The sequence below is a fragment of the Echinops telfairi genome, unplaced genomic scaffold (assembly GCF_000313985.2).
Source record: "Echinops telfairi isolate 266 unplaced genomic scaffold, ASM31398v2 ScPeMD7_44;HRSCAF=162, whole genome shotgun sequence".
In the NCBI taxonomy this organism is placed as follows: Eukaryota; Metazoa; Chordata; class Mammalia; order Afrosoricida; family Tenrecidae; genus Echinops; species Echinops telfairi.
In genome coordinates this window covers 7,950,915-7,967,212 of record NW_022103942.1, presented here as the reverse complement: position 1 = coordinate 7,967,212, position 16,298 = coordinate 7,950,915, and positions in this window count along the sequence as shown.

Genomic DNA, 16,298 nt, shown 5'->3' with positions numbered 1-16,298 from the left:
ATAGATAGATTATAGATAGATGATAGATAGACAGATGATAGATAGATAGATAGATAGATAGATAGATAGATAGATACTAGATAGATAGATAGATAGATAGATAGATAGATAGATAGATAGATGGATGGGGAGAGAGAGAGAGAGAGAGAGAGATTTATACAGCACAAAGGGATATAACAGCTAATTAGTCCACCCAGAAGTACAAAGGGGCTCAGGTCAACTCACTTCCATGGAATAGTTAATATACTGGAAGTCCTTCAAATCAAGAGGGTTGCTGGGTCCAAGGTCAAGGAAGCAGACAGCAGGCCATCTGCCCACAGGCAGCAAACAGCAGGAGCTTAGCAATGCAGGCCCTGATGGGATATTGAACTCAAGCAATGCAAAATCCACACACCAGCAGTGGAGCAAAGCAGGTCTCGAAGGAACCTCAAGCTCTTGAGACATGATCCATGGGTTAGCTGTCCTACAGGTAGTGTATCTTACAAGGTGAGGCAGAGAACTAGCTGAAGCAGCAGCACGCTGGTCCGATCACCAGAGAGCAAGAGTGAGAGGGGCAGGGCTTTCCTACATGTTCCTATTGACCAGGTTGGCACGTTAACCTATCTATCACACTGCTCCATAAACATTTACAGCCTCAGAAACCCTATACAGGGTCACTATGATCTGGACTGAACTTAGTGCCAGTGGGTTTGGTTTTCAGATATAAAAACATAGGAGGTGTGATTCGGTAGTATCTTTAAGTCTATCAGTTTTAACACTTGCCCCAAGAGGAAAAAATAGGCCATGTTTTGTTAAGTAATTTTGTGGACCTGTGTTTAAGCTGCCTGGCTCTTGGCCCACAAACCCTGTAATCATCACACCTTAAGCCATTAACCTTTACTTCCCTACCCAGCACTGAAACATTATTGGTCGTTATTGTTTCCTAGCATACTTCAATTATCTCTGATTAGGACCTGGCTCTGAAACCAGGTCCTAATCAGAGATAATTGAAGTATTTCAATATTAGAAATGCCCTGGTGGCACAATGGTTAAAAGTACTCTGTTGCTAATAGAAAGATTGGTGGTCTGAATGCCTGTGAGAAAAATGTGACTGTCAGTTTTCATAAACATTTTCAACTTTAGAAACCCTAGAGGGCAGTTCTACTTTGTCCTGCAGAGTCAATGTGAGTCAGAACCAACTCAACAGATAGTATGCTTGTTTGTAGGTTTTTGGTGAGAGGAGCCCTGGTGGGACAGTGGTTAAGCATTAACAGCCAACCAAAAGGTTGGTGGTTCAAACTCATCATCAATTGTAAGGGAGAAAGATGTGGCAGTCGATTTCCATAAAGATGATACCCTTGGAAGCACTGTGGGGCAGTTCTACTTTGTTCTTTAGTCAGAATCAACTCAACAGCAAGAGATTTGGTTTGTGTCAGTATCTTGGTGGCTTGTCATTGAGAAGACATACTGTTGCTGGTTCTATTCTGATCTCATTGATCAGTTGAAGTAGCTGGGTGTTGAATAATTTTTATTTTCCTGTCTATGCCTCTCTGTCACAGACTTCATCTCATGTACTGGTGCCTGGCCTCGTTCAGCACTTTTTTGCCAGGACTTCTTAAGGGATTGATGGTGTATTTCTTGATTCCAATCCACATGGCTGAAATTTTGCTAAGCACTACTGGCTTCAAGCTCTGCTTGCCAGGACATCCATTGCGGAACTTCCAGAATCTGGCTGCTTTCATGTTGCTTGCTATTATACTCTTCTATGGTTTACTCTGTCCACCCTCTTCTTTATGTCCCTTTTCTGCCCCAATTAGTCACTTTCATTTGTTTCTAGGTATTAGGACCCTTAGGAGCCCTGGTGGCATAGTTGTTTGTTACATTTGGGTTGCTACCTGCAGTTCAGAACCACCAACAATTCTGCAGGAAAAAGATGAGGCTTTCTACTCCGGTAAAGAGTTACAGTCTCATAAACCCACAGGGGTAGTTCTACCCAGTACTATAGGGTCACAATGAGTGAGAGGACTCTTGATTTGTCTCATCCTACACAGGTCTCTGTTGAAATATTAGTTCCCAGTTCACCATTTAACTTTTATATTCTTTAGTAATTCTCTTTTACATTTTCTTTTCTCAAGTTCCCTGGGTATAATCTACTGGAAGGGACCATTTTGTTCCCTTGCATCATCCCGTGAATACAAAGAACTAGTTAGTTCCCTTGTATTCATTATTTTCTCTTCTTTTCCCCTGGGTCTACTTTAGTTCTGACAATGGGTTTTGGGTTTTGATTCTACAGCCGCAAGTTCAGCAGAGGTGCCTCAATGGGTTACCTCAGGGTATAAGAGATAAACCAAATGGACTTAAAGTGGAGCTACAGTCTCCTTGTCTACATCAGTTTCAAACAAGTCAACCAGATTTAGATCTGGTTTATATATTGGGGTTCTGTGAAGAATTTTGTTTTGGGGGAAATTTCTGCACTAAATGAAAAAATGAAGTTTGAAAATCAATGCTTATAAATATTATCATATATATTACTAGTTTCTTAAAATACTTCTTTCATTATAATTTCTTACTATGGATACTTATCAGTTACTACTACATTCAAATCCATTCTATACTGGGAAAATAGTATGGAGACAACCATATTTCTTCTATTATTTAACATCTATGTCCTCATTTTAGTCAGGCCTCAGCAGTCCTTCAACATTATTTGTCATTATTGTTTCAACTTATGCCATATCTCATGCTCCTTTCCTTGATTGCTTTTCTTTGCTTTTCCTATTTATATCAGATCTGTTTCATAGCCCCATTGGCTAAAGCCTTATCTCTTTCTTAAAAGTGTTATTGAGTCTAGGCCCAAGTGATTTTACCCCTCCACTATACTGCGTTGAATTTAGAATCAAGCCACTTAACGTTTCACATGTCACAGAGTCCTGATGGCACTGTAGGTTAGACATCTGGCTGCTAACAGCAAGATTGGAAGTTCGACCCCACTAGTCACTCAGTGGGAGAGAGATGAGGCTCTCGGCTCCTATAAAGATTTACAGTCTCGGAAACTCTGAGGAGCAATTCTACTCTGTCCTAAAGGCTTCCTATGAGGCTGGGTCAACTCCGTGACAGTGAGTAGGTCTCATATGTCAGTTTTTTACAAAAGTATAATTTATTAATTTTATTAATGGCAGGTATTTTACCTTTTATAGTATGTTGCATCTCAAGTGTTTATCACAGATAGCTGATTAACAATTGGTAAATAGGTGAAAGGTATCAGAATAATACAAAAATCCAGTTAATTCACATGTGATTTTTGTTAGCACATTTTAAGTTGTAAAGTGATCTGAAGCATGCTTTCCCACAATTGAAAAGAAGCCTTATCAATGTATGAGGACTTCAAGTAAAAGTGAAGATTTCTGCACAAGACTGCTTTTAATGAAGTAATGGCTGCTTTAGGGGTTTCAAAAATATCCAAGTTTTCAATAAACTGTCTGGTAAAGCTGTGCCGATAAATGAATTTGTGTAAACATTTAACTGTGTGCTTTAAAAAAGGTGATTAAGAAGACTACTCCCTGGATGATTTTTAATTATGATAAAAATGTCATGTAATAAAAGTGAATTCCCTAGGGAACTCACATTGGGCAGGAGGAAGTACAAAGGCTACAGAGAATTGATGACAGTGATTCTGCATACAAATGCCAATAGTGACTCATTATTTCAGTCCGTGCTCTGATTACAAAGTTTATTAGACTGGAATGTCTTTTCCTAAACATATTTTTCCATAAGCTCTGTGTTAGGCTGGGTTGTCTAGAGAAACAAAACCAATAATACTCATATATGTGTCAGAAAGAAGTTTATACTGTGGTACATACATTTATACTGTGGTACATACATATTATGCATCGCTAAAAAGCAGTGATGAACGTATGAAGCACATCGCTGCATGGGAAGAACTGGAGGAAATTATGCTAAGCGAAGTAAGCCAAGTACAAAAGGACAAGTACAACATGAGTCCGCTGAGGTAAGCTTATAAAAAAATGCAAAAGGGACATAGGGAAAAAGCTACTGTATACAAACATTCTGGGGGTGAGGTCCAGGTAGTATGGCAGGGGCCAGACCAAATCCAGGGATATATATGGTAGCCAACTAAAAAGGATGGACAAAAAGGTAAAAAAAGAAATGGGTAGTGGGGGAACAGGGCACTAATCCACCCAAGGGGAGGGTATTGTTTATATCTCCACAGGGAGAGAGGGACCAGACTTCAACCTGGTGCTCCAAGATGTGAATGCAACATACCAGCATGGAATAGGGAGCCAGTGGAGAGGTCTGAGGGGCCGGCCCCAATCCCAACTATATGGACACCTGCCCCTACCCCCAGAAGAATTTATGTCAGAGGACAGCACTGAAGCTGCAGCTCAGGGAAAGGGACAAGTCTGATCAGAGCATACAGGAGCAAATGAAGTGGGAGGAAGAGAGAATGGAGCACATCCTGGCCCACCAAGTCTTGAGGGCAATATTCCCGCTCAGAGCAGCCAATCCACAGAGAAGACCATATGGCCAGCCCCACTATAAGACACGGCATCCCTCACTGACCCATAGTCCTATAGGGGACGACACTGGAGACACAGTATGGGAATTGGACCCAATCTGATCTCACCACACCGAGGCAAAACACTAAGGGGGTGCAATAGAACAGCAAGGGGAACAGAGCAATGAAGTTCCCAGGGAATACCAAAAATAGACTTTGGGGCCAGGGCTTGGCACCCCATCAGACTCGATGGGAAAACACTCCCAAAAGCCAACAAACAGTCTTTGTACTAACTACAAGCTTTTCTTTTTGGTTGTTGTTGTGTGTTTTTTTTGTGTGTGTTTTTTGTCATTGGGTTTTTGTTGTTTTGTTTTCCTTTGTTGCTTTGTTTTGAAGTATTGATATTTTCACAATGTTAAGCAACCTTCTTTACTAAAATGGAAAAACTAGTGTCTATCTTGATATGGAAAGGAAATCCAAAATCTCACCACCATTGAGTTGATTCCGACTAATAGCAACCCTTTTTGCATAGAGTAGAATTGCTACTTAGAGGTTAATGAGACTGCAAATCATTACTGGAGCAGGCAACTTTACTCTTCTCCTACAGGGTGGCTGGTGGGTTTGAACTGCTTACCTTGAGGTTGGCAGCACAATACCTAACTCACGGTGAAATCGGGGATCCTCATGTAAAGATGCGATGAATAGTCAAATTAAAGGCCTCTCATTCCCTGATCTTGAAATGTAAGCAATGCCCAGGTCTGGTTTAATGATTGCTATGTACAACGTTGCAATAGAAATGAGAACCCAGAAACAAGTCCACCCAATTATGAACAGCTGCTTTTTGACAAAGGATCAAAATGCATTTAAAGGGGAAGAAAAAATCCCTTTTAAAAATGGTTCTAGCAAAACTAGGTATCTATAGAAAAATGAAACAGGATCTATACTTTACAACATATTAAAAAAAACATACTCTAAATACATCAGAAAATCTAAATGTTAAACCTAAAACTGTAACGATAGCATAGGGATGCAACTATGAGATATTTTTTCTTCCAAAAATAGATTTTCAAACACATTTACAAATGCACAAACAACAGAAGACAAGTTAAATAACTGGGACCACTTCAAAATTAAATATTTATGCTCATCCAAAGACTTACGAAAAGAGTAAAAATATAACATACGTATTGGGGAAAAAAATCTTTCATAATGGCATAGCTGATGACGTGCCACCTCTCAACTCCTCCGGCTACACAAGGGAGAAGGGAAATCAAGTGCCACACCAGCCCAAGGCAGATTCCCACAAGGCAGATGTCAGATATGCCTCCAGCCTCCCAATTTCCAGATACCGACTGTCCCTCCTACAGCACTCTACTTTTCTGCTGGACTTTATAATCTATTGCAATGGCTACACAGAACTCACAGACAGTACTCAGGACTATGGGGGTATATGAGGGACATTAATTGGTTATGTTAGGTTTCTCAGGTTAGAAATACCTTTGTCCTTGGCATTGCAGGAGAAAGATTCACACTGAAGCCTGGCTTTTGATCCAAGTGGGGGTTTTTTAAATAAAGGATAGAAGGAGTTTCAGCTTCTACACAGGCACCCTCAGGGCACTTCACACCCACACTTGGAAACCTCAGGCTAGAGAAACTGCCCAAGGAGCAGCTGGAAAAGAGGGTGGTGGTCTTGAAGTCTCTGGTTTTTCACGTCCCTCCACTGGGAGGTATGGTCGACCCCATTGGCTGAATTAAGCCCCACTGACCCAGATTGGGGCCCTCCCAAGTACACTGGTTTCCTGTCTCAAAGGCCTGAATTTATGCATGCCCTCTAGCCTTGATCAGCTTCCTGTCTCAAGGTCTGAATGTAAACATACCCTCTAGCCTTTATGGCTGGCTGGCCTCGCTTGATTCTCTGCAGCAACCTCCTGTAGGGATGCCTTGGCACAGAGAGGGACAACTCCCTATCTGGCTACTAACAGTTAAAAATTTTAAAGGATGTGATTCTTTTGTCCACAGTGCCTCTTCTGTACCATGCTAACAGGCTCATCTCTCTCTGGATCTCAGCCTCTCAGTCATGCGTTCTCTTGGTCTCTGCCTTGCTTGGGCAAGCGCTACAAAGTTTGTTAGTGCTGATAAATGAACAAAGGGCACCCTACTATTCAAGCCAGCCTCCTACCCAAGGACACTCAGTTTTACTTGTTCGGAGGGCCAGGAAGGCCACTGTTCTGCCTCCAAGTCTCAGTGTTGTTCTGCGCTTCATGCTTTCAGTGCTCCTCCTCCTGTGTCGAAGGATCTTAGACATATTTTGCTTTGGGTTCTTTCCTCTTTCTGGTCTTGGGATTCTCTTTTCGTGCTTTTGAAATTGCTCAAATTATACCCAGTAGAATGACAAAACCGATCAGCCCCCTCTTTTAGAGCTTCACATCCTCTGTTTGCGTGGCCCCATCCAATAATTTGGTGAGAGTTACAAAGATTTTGGATAGAAAAGCCATGCCAAGGAATTTCACTTTACTACATCTGATAGGGTCCAATCTCTAAAATATGCAGCAAATTTTAATTCAACAACAAAAGGACAAACAACTCAATTAAAAGCGGGGAAAGGACATGAATAGACACCACCATCAAGGATATTAAATAGCCCCAAAACACCTGAAAAAATGCTCATGATCATTATCCATTACAGAGATGCTAATTAAAAACTAAAACGTGATACAACTTCACCTTTGCTGAAAGGACACTGATTTAACCAAACAAACAAACAGAAAACAATAACTGATGGCTAGGCTATGGAGTTGGACTGAACAGTTGTACAACAATGAAGGAAAGTGTTATGGCACTTCCAGAAATATTTATTATCAAGCTAATCCACGACTATGTTTATAACCCACGGGGTTAATAAAAAGGACATGAAGAAATAAATGTACACTTGTGTTCATTACCACACCATTCACAATAATCAAAATATGGAAAAACCTCAGTGCCCACCAACTGATGGATAGGTTAAAAAACGTACATGTATACAATGAAATAAAACATCACCATAAAGAATAATGATGAGTTCACAAAATATCACAAATGTGAATCTGGAGGACCTGCTGCTGAGTAAAACAAGCCAATTAAGAAATGGGAAATATTGTATGTTTGTTCTACTATAAAAATAAAAGAATACATATACAGAGATCAACATTCATTGTTGGTTACCAGGGATAGGGAATGGGGGAGAGGGGGCGGTGATCACTCGACACATAGTAGACATTTATTGCTTTTGGTGATGTTAGAAGTAGCAGCAAATGTGGATGAAATACATATAGTTTGGCTAAACGATAGGAATAAAAAATACACAAGAGAAAAGGGCATTTGTTTTTAAAAAAACATTTTATTGGGAGTTAATACAGATATCATATCAATCCATAGTCCAATCACGTCAAGCAGTATTGTACAATTGGTACCACAGTTTCTCTTTTCCTTCTGGAACTTTTTGATATCAGTTCCCTTTACTCCCCTAAGACCACCACTGTACCCCACAAAAACTCTTATTCTATTTGCTGCCCCTGTAGACTCATCAATCCTGTGTTTCATACAAAAACTGACAAACATATAACAAAAATTCAAGAGGGTGATCCCCAATGACATAACACACCTGAGATAAACCCCAAATATAAACAAACAAAAAACAAAATAATACAGAAAATCTTGAAAACCAGATCAGGCCTAACTTGCATCAAACGGGGTGGTGGTGGTTGGGGGGGCGAGGGGGGGTCATCTGATAAACTTTTAACTGTTCAAGTCAGGTTTATCATTTGGATCTTCTATAATCATCTATCTAATGTACTCTGATAACCACCTTTTACCATCAGAGGCTTATGCCTACGTAGACCCTACAAATATCTCTTGGGCTCCCACTGTCATCCATAGCCTTTTGCAAACCAAATTCTCCAAATTTAGGCTCTGATACTAGTCCCTGCATCAGCTTTAGGTTATTTGACTTACAATCATTCCATGACTGAAATTGGTGTGCTTCTTCCATGTGAATTTATTTGACACTTCACTTAGATGGCTGCTTGTTTGCAAACAAGCTTTTAAGAACCCAGGCACTTTTTTTTTAAGTTTGTGAAAGAGTCTATGTATCATCTTTTAACTCAATTTCCACTAATTTTTGACATACACTTTAAAAAATTTTAGAACATTTTATTGGGGCCTCTTACAACTCATTATAATCCATACATCAATTATATCTGGCATATTAGTACACATATTTCATCATTCTTTTATAGACATTTTCTTTCTATTGAGCCCTTGGGATCAGCTCCTTTTTTTCCCCTCCCTGCTCCCCCCCTCAAGCCCTCGTGGCCCCTTGTATAGATTGTTATTATTTTTCAAATCTCATACCGACCCCGCTGTTTCCTTTCCCCTCTGGTTTCTGTTGCCCTTCCCCCTGGATTCGGGTGTGTGGTTATGTGCCGTTCATTGTGATCGATACCCCTCCCTCCCTACCTCTCCCCGTCCCTCCCCCTACCTTTTTGGTATCGCCATTCCCATTCCTGTGCCTGGGTTCCATGTGTCGTGAGTTTTATCTCTTGCCTGTATCTATGTATATGCTTCTGTCTAGTCCAGAGTGGGAAGTGACACTGGGGTCAAGATAGTGGGGGTTGAGGAGGCCTCAAGGGATCAGAGCTATATTGCATGATCCATCTGTGCTCTACTGCACCCTGATTGACTTATCCCCTCCTTGAAACCCCTCTGTGGGGGATGTTCCTTGTCCACAGATGGGCTTTGGGTCTCTGCTCAACCCCTCCCCCCATTCTCACCAATGCATTCTTGTTTGTTTGTTGTTTGTTGTGAGTCTTCTAATACCCGTTGCCTGGTCTCAGTGATACCTCACGATCGCACTGGTTGGTGTGTTTCTTCCATGTGGGCTTGTTGCTTCATTGTTGGATGGCCGCTTGTTTCACTTCAAGCCTTTAAGACCCCAGACGTTATGTCTTTTAATAGCTGGACACCATCCTCTGTCTTCACCACATCTGCTTATGCACCCATTTTGTCTTCAGCAATCGTGTGTGTGTGTGTGTGTGTGTGTATGTGAGTGTGTGCATCACAGAATGCCAATTTATTAGAACAAAGTGTTCTTGTATTGCATGAAGGTATGAGCCGAGGCCCAAGGCCTGTCTGCAGCCTCAGTGTATTGCCTTATAAATATATGTACATAGGCCAATATCTATTTTTGTGGATTAATATATTTACATAAGTACACACCTCTGTTAAAATCCCTATCTATACCTTTGCTTCCTAGAGCTTACCTCTGTTTCCTTTTGCCTCCACCTGCATCACCATCACTTTCGCTCTTCTTCCCCATCTTATTGCTTCCTCCCTACTAGCTTGGTGTTGCTCTAATGCTTACAGGATCTCTACCCTCTCCTAGATGTTAGTTTCGATTTCCTAGTTGTTCCTCTGTCCATGATGGTGTCCAGTCACCACACCCTTCTCCTTGCCTCCTTCTTCAGCCTCGACCAGTGGTTCTCAACCTTCCTCAAGCCGTGAACCTTTAATACAGTTCCTCATGTTGTGGTGACCCACAACCATAAAATTATTTTCTTTGCTACTTTATAACTGCAATTTTTCTACTGTTATGAATACAGCGACTTCCATGAAAGGAAGGACCCCAAAGGTTGAGAACCCTAGACCTTCTATGGCCATTGGCTGCTTTACTTTCTCCCCAAGCTTCCCTCCCATGTCCATCCTATATAAGTAGGCAAACCAGCAATGTCCAAGTCCGAACAATGAGAAAACATACGGTTAAAAAATGAAAAGGAAAGAGAGAAAAAGAAAAAGCCCTACATAGATCCAGGTCAGTTTGCTGGCCCCCATGAGTCCCTCCCCGCTGGTCCTCAGGGAGATCTGGGGGCTGCCCCTCCTAGACCAAAGTTCATTCTTGTGGCTCCTCAGGGGATTTGTGGATCGGCTTTACTCCAATCGCTGATCTGTTATGTTCCATTCCTGGTTTGTCCCTCTGTGGAGGATTCAGTCCATACTATCTCCCACTGCATGTCCCCATTATTGTCCTCTGTCGCTGTATTCTACAGGTAGTGGACAACATGTCTTGAGTTGTTGGCAGTCCCACAGGAAAAACAGAAAGGGACAGTCAGTCTAGACTCCATAAAGTCACACCAAGCCCAGAGGATGATGTCCCTGCATGGAGCTGCTAAGGCACAGAGAGGACCCCAGGCACTATTTTATCTGATAACCTGGCACCATCTTCTTTCTTCAGCACACTTTGCTATATAGCACCTTATCTTCTCTGTTCCATGCCTGGAGGTGAGTATCTAACAAGGCCATGAAGTAAGAACCAATTGTTCTTAAATTGGAGCTAGGATTTCATGCAAGCCCCAAACTCATTCCTGCATCTATGTTTATTTATCTGCCTTTTGCTTCCTTTCAAAGCCTCCTTGCTTAATTTATGGTTGAAAGTCTTATCAATCATCCCCTTGGGGCATAATTATCTCCCATTTTTATTGCCTTTGATTAGCCCCTGGTACTAATGTTGGGTCAATGTGGGCTAATTCCATATCACAGCACCTGAATTATTCACTTGTACAGAATCAATCTTTTCTGGCTAGACACTATTTATACAAACAACAGGAGTTGTCAGGGAAATTTTACAATAATATTTACTGTGAATGTCAGTTACAGATTTCCTGAAATAAAATATATTTTAATACAGCATCTAGGGCATTGATGTAGCAAGACCATGGTTGTCCAACTACCAACAGTTCAACAATCTTGCTACAGCTGTCTTCTGCTTCCTCAGACAACATGCATTTTCAGTCTTAAGTCCTCACGTTACAAGTGTGTGTGAGGTATAGTCCTGTTCACCCAGTGGATTTTCCACATCGAATCTCACTGATGCAGCCTCTGGATTCACTGCCCCAGTGTTACATGCCCCCCAGTCTGGGTCCCCAGGGTGTGCCCAGAAGCCTGGGTCAATGTGACCCAATTTGTGCATACTACCATCAACACTGGTCTCCCAGGGTCCCAAAAAGCATGTTCAGTTATTCTTCCCCCGCACCTGGAGGTCAGTTCTCCTGCTTTTCCTACCAACAGTCATGCCTTTGTGCTCCCCCAGATGTATGTGCTCCCTTTCCCCTTTCCTGACTTGATGTTCACATCAGTATTCCTCATCCTTATGATAGGGCTTGCCTATCTCTCCTGGGGAACCTCACTGTATACTCCATGGCAGCCATTCAGTAAACCATCCCCTTCTCCTCCCTTAACCATTTGATCCCAAATGACGTGAGGTTCCCTCTGGCTGGGGCCTTCAAGATACATACCTCGAGAGTGTTCAGTTCATTGGCACCAGTCAGGCTGCTTGTGGTAACTTTTGTGTATATATGTATATGTATACACACATTGGTATATATGTGTGTTAGTCTGGGTTGAATAGAGAAACAAATTCATAGACACGTATATGTGTATAAGAAAGAGCTTTATATACAAGAGCATTTGAATACTGAGAAAACATCTCAGCCCTGTCCATATCAAGTCCATAAGTCCAATATTAGCCCATATGTCCAATACCAATCTATAAATTCTTCCTCAGACTCATGAAACACATGAAATGACACCTAACGCAGGAGATCACAGGCCATTGGGTGGAAATTGTTATGGATCCTGTGGCAGTGGAAGCATCTCAGTGCTGGCAGTGGTCCCCACATGGTTCCTTCAGCTCCTGGAATCTAGCATAGCTCCAAATATCTTCTCGACAGGGTTGTCTCACAGGGAGTGTGTCTGCGTCCCACCTCCAATGAGCTATTTATCTCCTTAGCACCTCCAAATGAGGTCATCAAGCTACGACCTGATTGACAGGCTAAACTCCACCCCTTTACTCTTAAGTTGCAAGTGGACAACAGATTATGTAATTACCACAATATGTGTGTACATATTTGTGGTGCAGTGGCTTATTTAACATGGCCCTTCTAGCCATAATCTTTGCATTACCATCAATAATTGGGTGAAATTATACCTGTATACTTTCTCCAGTCTAGTCTTAATTGAGAAGCAGTACTGAGGTCATGATAGTGGGGAGTGAGGAAGCTTCAAGGAACCTGAGGAATATTGTGTTTCATTGATGCTTTACTCTGCACCCTGGTTGACTCATCCCTTCCCTGTGGCTCCACTGTAGGGGGATTGTTCTATTGTCTACAGATGGGCTTTGGGTCTCTTCTCCGCCCTCCCCCATTCTCAGTAATATGTTTTTGTTTGTTTGTTATGGATCTTCTGATGCCTATTAACCGATGCTGATGACTCCTCATGATCACATCATTGGTGTGCTTCTTGTGGGCTTGTTTCTTCTCTGCTGAATGGGGGCTTGTGTAACTTCAAGCCTTTACGGCCCCACACGCTATATCTTTTAATAGCCAGGCACCATCCACCATCCCATTTGCTTTTGCACCCGTTTTGTCTTCATTGATTATGTCCATGACACACGGAATTCAGGAACAGGAGTGGGAATAGAGATACCAGAAGGGTAGGGATAAGGGGGGGAGGGATGAAGGGAGAAAGGGGGAACCTTCACAATGATTCACACATAACCATACAGGGGGAAGAACAACAGAAAACACGGGGGAAGTGAGACAGTGGTCAGTGTAAGATATGAACATAATAATAATTTATAATCTATCAAGGGGGTAGGGTGGGTGGGGAGGGAGGAAAAATGAGGAGCTGATACCAAAGGCTCAACAGAAAGTAAATGTCTAGAAATGAATGAAGGCAACATATGTACAAACATGCCTGATGCAATCAATTTATGGGTTGTAACAAAAGTTCTAAGAGTCCCCAATAAAACAATTTTTTAATAAAAAAATAAATAAGTGGGTGAGACCATATAAAGACGTGGGTGCTTGTGGCTTACCAAGGAGACTAATTAGCTTGTTAATAATGTAAATAAGGTACATGATATGCTTGTTGGGGTAGAACCATGCAAATAAAGTGTATGTAACCCCCAAAAGAGGACTGTCCAAGTTTGCCATCCTGTTAAGCTTAAAATAAGCCATTTCAGATGCAGAAAGGGGGACCTACCACCAAGAAGAGATGGGAGTGGAATATGTCCTTTTTACCCATAATCTCTGCACTGAGAATCTCTTCGACCTAGGAGACAGAGAGAGCTGTAACATCAGAGAACGCAGGAGCTAGTGAGAAGCAACGTGAGAAATGTTGGCAGAATTAGGAAACCATCAGAAAATGATTGGGTGGATTTTCTAGCCCATGGAGTGAGAGTGCTGGTGCCTTTTGGCAAAGGTTTACTTATTGAGTGGAGTGCCTCTGGGAACCTATCAGTGGATCTTGAGAAAGTTACAAGTAGGGTTCATGAGTGGAGGGGAAGAGGTTGTCTTGGTTTGTTTCTAAGCCTGAGTTGTAACCTGTCACTTTCCTAATAAACCTTAAATCATTAGTATTGTTTGTGAATTCTGTGTGGCCATTGAAATAGCTTTCAGAACCCAGCCGAGAAGTACAGAGTGTCGTGGGATGGATGATTCTGTCAAAATTGATAAAAAGCTTTGAGAGAAGAGGTATGTCTGAAATCTATCTCATAGGAATTAGCTATCAGTTGTGGATGATGCTAGTCAGGCACCTTGCTCCTGGTGAAGTTAGATGAGAAAGGCAAATGCCCTTGCCACACCAGTTTTACAATATGTATACACACATAGAAGAGCACTGGTGGTGTAGTGCATTACATGTTGTGCTGCTAACCATAAAGTCAGCAGTTCAAGCCCCCAAACTGCTCTGCAGGAGAAGGCTTGGGGACTTTCTACTCCTGTAAAGATTTACAGCTTCAGAAACTCACAGGAGCAGTTCTACTCTGACCCAAAAGGTTGATATGAGTTGGAATCACCAAGTCTCACCACCTTCATTCTAAGGATCATCCTGGCTACTATGGATCCTTCTGTGTATTCTTTGGCATCCTCTAATTCATAAATATTTTTGTGACCTTGAAGCTGATTATTTCTCATTTATATCTAATCCACATTTCCTTTATTTTCTTTACTAATGATCCAGATGCTTTAGATTTCAACGCACAACAAAAGAGAGACACAGAAACCCAGGGGGAGTGTCAATGGACACAATAAGACTCATGAGAAATTTCTGAGTTTCTAAGATATGCTTGAAGCAAGATAGAGCCTAGCAACTTTTATCTTTCTTTTCTCCAATGCTGATTGGATGCTAAACTCAGGAGAAGCTAGAGGGAGGGACTGCAAGGCCAGTAATTGTAAAATACATTTTTGATACGCCAACTGATGGTAGTAGCTGCCTTGTTTCTTCTAAGTCAGGTAAAAGCCGTGCCTTCATTTGCCAATCTACTGCCAAGCCATTTGTGTGTCCTGGGAAGGTAAACAATAGAGGAATGCCAGTGCAATGAGATTAGCTTAGGGTTGGGGTTGGCAAGATGCCTGGCTTATAACCAGTGGACAGTGTCCTTGTGGCTCCTTTGGCATGTTCACTTCCAAAAGAGGCTGATGACCCTGATGGGTGAAGGAAAGTTTTATTTACTTTTTTTTAAATGTCCACATCAACTGGAACAAAACACTGAAAAAAGAAATATCAATAATTAAGACAGAGGCTGAGATAACTACAATAAAGTCAATATAAGGCTTATCAGGGACAGGCTTTTTACTTTTTTTGCATTATAGACTATGGCTCTTTACCATATACCTCTAATTTCAAATGTAGCTAAGCCTGAACCACGGCTCACTTAAAAAAATAACACCAAATACACACACACACACGTAAAAAAATGGTGGCACAGTGGGTTATACATTGGGCTGTTGAGGAGAAATATTACGTTTTCTACTCTTTTAATAATTCACAGCTTAGAAAGCCACAGGGGCAGCTCTATTCTGTCTAAAGGGTCACTGCTGCCTCAATGGCAGTGATATATATATATATATATATATAAAATTATCATTTTTAAATCACTACCATCAAGTTGATTCCAATTCTTAGAGACCCTATAGGACATAGTATTTCTCCAGAGGTTTTCTGAGACTGAAAATCTTCACAGAAGCACATTGCCTCGTCATGCACCTCCTGGTGGGTTCAAACTGCTTAACTCACTCTGTCATTAAGTTTTCAGTTATGTCTGTGTATGAATATGTATATTTGAAGTATAAGTCATATCACAATATTCCCCTCCTCCTTTTAAACAACACCAATGAAATCTTTAAGTAGGGGCTTTCATGATATGGAACCTGCTTATCTGTTCTGCTTCTTCCCTTGCTGATGGCTCCTCTCCTACCACCAATCTCTTAACCATTGGATCTTTGCATATGCTGTTTTCATTTCCTCTACCTGGAATGCTCTTTAAATTTTTTCACTCTTATAATTTCTCAAATAATTTTGTTCAATATCTTTCCTAAGAGCTTGAAAATTCTTTAAGAGTGGACTGACTGTCTTGTTCACCATTACACTCACAATAACTAATACTTAGGCTTTCAACAAATGTTTACTGACTTTAATTAGACCTTCAAGTCTTAGCTCTAAGAAAATTTAAGTGTTTGGGGAATATATTTTTAATCATTTTATTAGGGGCTCATACAACTCTTATCAAAATACATCAATTGTGTAAAGCACATTTGTACATTCATTGCCCTCATCATTCTCAAAACATCTGCTCTCCACTTAAGCATCAGGTCCTCGTTTTTTTCCCCTTCCTCCCCGATCCCTCATGAGCCCTTGATAATTTATAAATTATTATTTTGTCATATCTTGCCCTGTCCGACGTCTCCCTTCACCCACTTTTCTGTTGTCC